Genomic DNA, 6,777 nt, shown 5'->3' with positions numbered 1-6,777 from the left:
GTTGATATGGATGCGTTTGATTACGTGCCAATTAATGCAAATTATTGAATGCAAAAGTTTTAAAAATTTTATGTCCATCGTTGCACCAAACTACAACATATCGTCTCGTAATTTTAATGAAATCAATGATCGAAAAGTGTACGAAGATCGTAAATCCGCTCTGTTAGAACTTGATCAAGTTGATACTGTACATGTATAGCTCTGACGACTTATCACTTGGACGTCAAACACATTGATAGAGTTACATTACAATTAGGGAACAGATTATTTTTTAAAACAAAACCATTGTGAGCCATTTATGATTTTATATCTCGTATTTATCTGATAAATAAATTGGACTTAAAAAATGTTAGATTAAATTTCGTCGGGCACAAAGTGGTCATAATTGTTACAACACAGGTTACGGTAAACCTCCCATCAGACCATGTGGTTTTATTTCAATGTTTTACAGTTATCAATTAACTTGTTCATATTTATTTAGACTTTTACCGAGTACCCGGGTACTCGATCGGAAAAACGTCCGAGTAACCGAGTATTAAAAATTGACCGATTTGACATCCCTACTTATTTTAGTATAAATGGTAGCCCTTGGGCCAAGGATACCCTGTGACAAATTTGACACTGATTGGCCAAGGGGTTCTTGAGTTATGGCCCATATTCTAAAAAGTTAACGCACACCGCACAAATGGCCATAGCATTAGCTCTTTGAGCCTTTGGCTCAGAAGAGCTAATAAACTTGTCGGGTTGAAGTGTCTTTTTGTCCAATTTTGCCCAGCAAGCTATTCTTTAATCGTTTGTATTTCACTTATAAAATATTAGGGATGTCAAAATTGTCAATAATTGATATTCGAATATTCGATAGGAGTATTCGAATATATTCGAATATTCGATGGAACAAATACATCTTGAATTATAAAATATTTATCTTCACTCTCCTGTCAACCAGTATAGGTTTTATGCCATTATTTTGGAATACAAACTCATGTCAAGTTTGGTAAATGCATAGCAATTATGTTTTTTTTAAATGATCAAATATATGATGAGTATACATAAAAATTGTAACAATTTTTTTTAATTCAAAAGATTTTTTACCATGATCCAGATTAATTGATCGTCTTACTAAAACCTACACTGATAACTCTAAAAAAAATTATACCAAGCAGAACAATTATCTAACGGAGTAAAATTAAAAGCAATTACTTTTTGCTAATTAATTTCCTGATAATGGTTTTAATTATATTTACATTAACAAGAGATCCATGTGTTTACTGTAAAACTGTGTCCTACAATACAAGCTGATTGTATGTACTGGACACTATTATACCACTAATTAAGTGAACAAATGAATAAATTACTTTGATACACTCTTCACACCTTAAGGTAATCCAAGAGGAGGAGTGTCTTTTAATTTTGTACAAACTTGATTCAATTTCTAATAAAACTTGCCAGGTTTTTCTCTCTTTTAAATGCTTGTACACTTAAAAACGAATATTCGAATCATAAATTTATATTCGAATATCAACTCATCGAATGAATATTCGAATATTCGAATATTCGTTGACATCCCTATAAAATATAGTTCTTTTGGAAAATCATTAAGCTTCAAGCAACATTTTATATGAGTGAGCAGAGGGTTTATGAATCTTAAATCTACTGGTACACTACTAGTACTTGAGAATGATTTCACATAGGTTTCATCTTTCCTGGCCAAGTGGTTCTTGATTTTCAAATTTTTCCTATGTAAATCTTTGATCGTCAGATGTGGTCGGGCCCTACCCCCAGGGGTCATGATTTGAACAAAACTGAATCTATACTACCTGAGGATGCTTCCATAAGAGTTTCATCTTTCCTGATCCAGTGGTTCTGGAGAACAAGATTTTTTAAGAATTGTCCTATACATTCCTATGTAAACCTGTGATCGGCCATTATGGCCCCACCCTATCCCTGAGGGTATGATTTAAACAAAATTAAATCTACACTACCAGAGGATGCTTCCAAATGAGTCCCATCTTTCCTGGCTCAGTGGTTCTGGAGAAGATTTTTTAAAGATTTTTCCTACATATTCCTATGTTAAAATTTGATCAGCCACTGTGGCCCCACCCTACCCCCCGGGGTCATGATTTGAAGAAACTTTAATGTACACTACCTGAGGATGCTTCCACATGAGTTTCATCTTTCCTGGCCCAATGATTCTGGAGAAGAAGATTTATAAAAGATGCCATTAATTTTTCATTAATTCATAATTATCTCCCCTTGGAAGAGGGCTTGGCCCTTCATTTGAACAAACTTGAATCCCCTTCACCCAAGGTTACTTTGTGGCAAGTTTGGTTGAAATTGGCCCAGTGATTCTTGAGAAGAAGATGAAAATGTGAAAAGTTTACGACGACTATGACGATGACAAAGACTACAGCAATAACAACGAAAGACGACAGACAAATTTTGATCAGGAAAGCTCACTTGAGCCTTTGGCTCAGGTGAGCTAAAAAGTAACAAGAGGCCCATGGGCCACATCGCTCACCTGAGAAGCTTCGACCATTCTGTTCTTTACCGGATTTCCCCCTTGTTATACATAATGCATCCCCACCTCACCCCACTGATCATAATTTAGACATTTTGAAATCTATACTACCCCATGATCCTTCCATGGGCACATATGTTTCAGCTTTTTTTGCCCAGTGGTTCCTGAGAAGAAGATTTTCAAAGATTTTTCCTATATATTTCTATGTAAAACTTTGATTCCCTATAATGGCCCCGCCCTTCCCCCGGGGGTCATGATTCCTACAATTTAGAATTTACACTACCCCAGAATGCTTCCACATAAGCTTCACTTTTTCTGGCCCAGTGGTTCTTGAGAAGAAGATTTTCAAAGATTTTTTCTATATATTTCTATATAAAACTTTGATTCCCCATTGTGGCCCCGCCCTTCCCCCGGGGGTCATTATTTGAACAATTTAGAATCTTCATTATACCAGGATGCTTCCACATAAGTTTCAGCTTTTCTTGCCCAGTGGTTCTTGAGAAGAAGATTTTCAAAGATTTTTCCTATATATTTCTATGTAAAACTTTGATACCCCATTGTGGCCCCGCCCTTCCCCCGGGGGTCATTATTTGAAAAATTTAGAATCTACACTATACCAGGATGCTTCCACATAAGTTTCAGCTTTTCTTGCCCAGTGATTCTTGAGAAGAAGATTTTCAAAGATTTTTCCTATATATTTCTATATAAAACTTTGATACCCAATTGTGGCCCCGCCCTTCCCCCGGGGGTCATGATGTGAACAATTTAGAATCTACACTATACCAGGATGCTTCCACATAAGTTTCAGCTTTTCTGGCCCAGTGGTTCTTGAGAAGAAGATTTTCAAAGATTTTTCTTACATATTTCTATATAAAACTTTGATTCCCCATTGTGGCCCGCCCTTCCCCCGGGGGTCATGATGTGAACAATTTAGAATCTACACTATACCAGGATGCTTCCACATAAGTTTCAGCTTTACTGGCCCAGTGGTTCTTGAGAAGAAGATTTTTTAATGACCCCACCCTATTTTTGTCTTTCCTTGATTATCTCCCCTTGCGAGGGGATATGTCTCTTTATTTTAACAATTTAAATTCCCCTTCACCCAAGGATGCTTTGTACCAAGTTTGGTCAAAATTGGCCCAGTGGTTCTTGAGAAGAAGTCGAAAATGTGAAAAGTTTACAGACGGACAGACAGACACACAGACGGACGGACAGACGGATGGACGGACGGACGACGGACAAAATGTGATCAGAAAAGCTCACTTGAGCCTTCGGCTCAGGTGAGCTAAAAAGTTTTCAGATGGATGGACAGATATACAGCTAGATGGATGGACAATAGGTGTTCAGAAAAGCTCACTTGAGCTTTAAGCTCAGGTGAGCTAAAAATTGTTGCTGCTGAGCAGGATAATAAACTTGCTATTGTCCAAATAATCAGTAAATAGAAATTTTATTATACCAAGACACAACCGGGATAAAACCAGATGAGTTTCAAGATGAAATGTAAGGGAAATGAAATGCTTCAAGTGAATAGTTCAATGACTTTCACAAGTTTCTCAGTTCATAATACTGATGTATAATGGCATAAAAAAATTTTTTAAAAATAACTTAATAAATAAATGATTATTTTAAAATAATTAAAATCACATTTTTTATTTTCAAAAACATCAGCAATTTAAACAAGATAAACAAAATCAGCTAATATAACACAACAATGTCTATAATTGTTGTCAACATGTCAGAAACATTCTCAAGCCATAAACATAAAGTGTAATTCTTCATTCATTGGCCATTAACCCATTCAAATGATTGAAATACACTGTACATTAAGACAATTCTGTTTAAACAAAATGTTGGTTATATGATGGAATCTAATGCAAAAAAGATGTATAATGTAGATACAAGTGGAATGTCTTTCTCACCTCTGCCTAACCACATCACAACATAGACACAGTAACAAAATAACTATACCAAAGCTTTTGTAACAACCTCAAATTTGTGCTGCACTTGCTACAGTAATTTATGCAATATCAGTGCAAAAAACATAAAAACAATATCTAATGGCATGTATTAAGAAACTTTGGCCCCGTAAGGCTATGTACTTCTTTTGAAAGTCCTAATTCTACTTTGTGAAGTGTACATTTCTTAAAGTACTTATGAAAGTGTAAATTATGCACATGGAAGCTTGAGTATTTTAGTGCCAATCAATAAATAATTAATTCAATTACATAACAACAATAAACTTTAGTTTATCTTCTCTAACAAAATGCATATTGAATATCTGAAAAATATTTTCTTTGGAAGAGACTGGCCTGGGGGCCATAAAACTTAAGTGTTTCTACGAGCTCTCCTCACTTTTGAAATCTGGTAGTCTCACTTTATTGTGAAAGGAATATATAGTGGAAAAGTGAGACTGAGATCAAAAGTGTGCTCATCTCAGTTTTATGGCCCCCATGCCTGAACACAGAGTTTGTTCGGAAGAATAGTAACTGTATCATCACTAGCTAAGTGTTTCTAACCAACTCCACTCCTCACAAAACCTCTTGAAATGGCTAGGTAGATTAGGTCACATTATCATGTGAAATGGCCTGGTAGATTATGTCACATTATCATGTGAAATGGCTAAGTAGATTACATCACATTATCAGTGAAATGGCTAGGTAGCTTATGTCACATTATCATGTGAATTGGCTGGGTAGATTACATCACATTATCATGTGAAATGGCCTGGTAGCTTATGTCACATTATCATGTGAAATGGCTAGGTAGATTACGTCACATTATCAGTGAAATGGCTAGGTAGCTTATGTCATATTATCATGTAAAATGGCTAGGTTACATCACATTATCATGTGAAATGGCCTGGTAGATTCGTCACAATAGCATGTGAAATGGCCTGGTAGATTTGTCACATTATCATGTGAAATGGCCTTATCATGTGAAAAGGCTAGGTAAATTACGTCACATTATCATGTGAAATGGCCTGGTAGATTCATCACATTAGCATGTGAAATGGCCTGGTAGATTCGTCACATTAGCATGTGAAATGGCTAGGTAGATTACGTCACATTATCAATTATCATGTGAAATGGCCAGGTAGATTACATCACATTAGCATGTGAAATGGCTAGGTAGCTTAAGTCAAATTATCATGTGAAATGGCCTGGTAGATTAAGTCACATTATCATGTGTTATGTGACCTCCCACAACAAATATTACCATGAAAAATGAGAATAATGTATATATAGAAATGAAGGTGAAAAGTCCATTGAAAAAACTGATACAAATTGCCAGCAGGGACTTCTGAAATCAGGGAGGGATCAGATACAATAGTAGGAGTTAAAGAGCCACAATCAAGTTGTGATTAAATGTTAGACCTTGTCAAGCATTCACCATGTCACATTCTGTCCAATTCAACTTTGGTTCATATCATTGCATTTCTTAGAATTATGGACATACTAGTCCTAACAAATTTATCTGTGAAGCGATCTCTTCTTTCAATGGAACATATGGCAAGAAAAATCTCACATATATTGGCAATACCAATACTAATATTGTTGCTTATAAACTAAAAAAAATTGTCAAATATCATCTCTCTCTTCTCTCTCTATCTCTCGAAAAAATTTAAAAATATATCAAAAAATAATTTTTTAAAAATTGGAATTTTTATAGAGAGTTCAAAGTTTGTGGGGAGTGGCTTAAACTAGAATGGCTTGGCTAGTAAGGAAATAAAAGCTTCATATGGAAAAATATCTGGGTTTGAGATATAGATATCTACTTAAAAATTGTTTTAATTCATATTTCATAACAATAAACTGCACCCTCATCATCAAAATTCAAGATTTAAATTTCAGTGTAGATGATCATACAATACATCAGGCATTATCTTAACAACGTTAAGTTTGAATCTGCTACAAATTTGTTTTGCCATATTAATGATAAGTTGATATTATTATCAGTACATGTACTTCATAAATCTATTTCCTCAGTACATTTATATTGCCATTCATCCAGACATATAAACTTGGCACCAGTCATATGACCTTGCATTATTTTTTACTCCAGTAACAGAAAAAAAAATCTTCGGAGATTTAAGACCCTGTGATGTTGCCAAGGAGTAGTCACTCACTCCCTTCCACTCACTAAAACATTTACTTAACATCAAAAGCATTGCAAGATCTCTGATCACAGAACACAGCCATAAGGTATTTATGATTATGGTAACAGTTATACAACAGAGAGTAAAATTGAATTTTGTTAAT

General features: G+C 35.0%; 1 long non-coding RNA gene across 1 annotated transcript; it reads left to right on the top strand.

Annotated features, from left to right (window-relative positions):
• The first annotated feature begins 5,346 nt into the window (after window positions 1–5,346).
• LOC134235016 (uncharacterized) lies at window positions 5,347–5,714 on the top strand. Its single transcript, XR_009985312.1, has 3 exons — window positions 5,347–5,380; window positions 5,467–5,501; window positions 5,647–5,714. It is a non-coding gene; the product is annotated as an uncharacterized LOC134235016 (long non-coding RNA).
• Window positions 5,715–6,777: the final 1,063 nt, after the last annotated feature.

The sequence above is a fragment of the Saccostrea cucullata genome, unplaced genomic scaffold (genome assembly GCF_032062105.1).
Source record: "Saccostrea cucullata isolate Sc308-1 unplaced genomic scaffold, CSIRO_AGI_Scuc_v1 ctg100, whole genome shotgun sequence".
Taxonomy (NCBI): Eukaryota; Metazoa; Mollusca; class Bivalvia; order Ostreida; family Ostreidae; genus Saccostrea; species Saccostrea cuccullata.
Note: the sequence above shows the minus strand (reverse complement) of the source record. Positions and strands in the feature narration are given on the sequence as shown.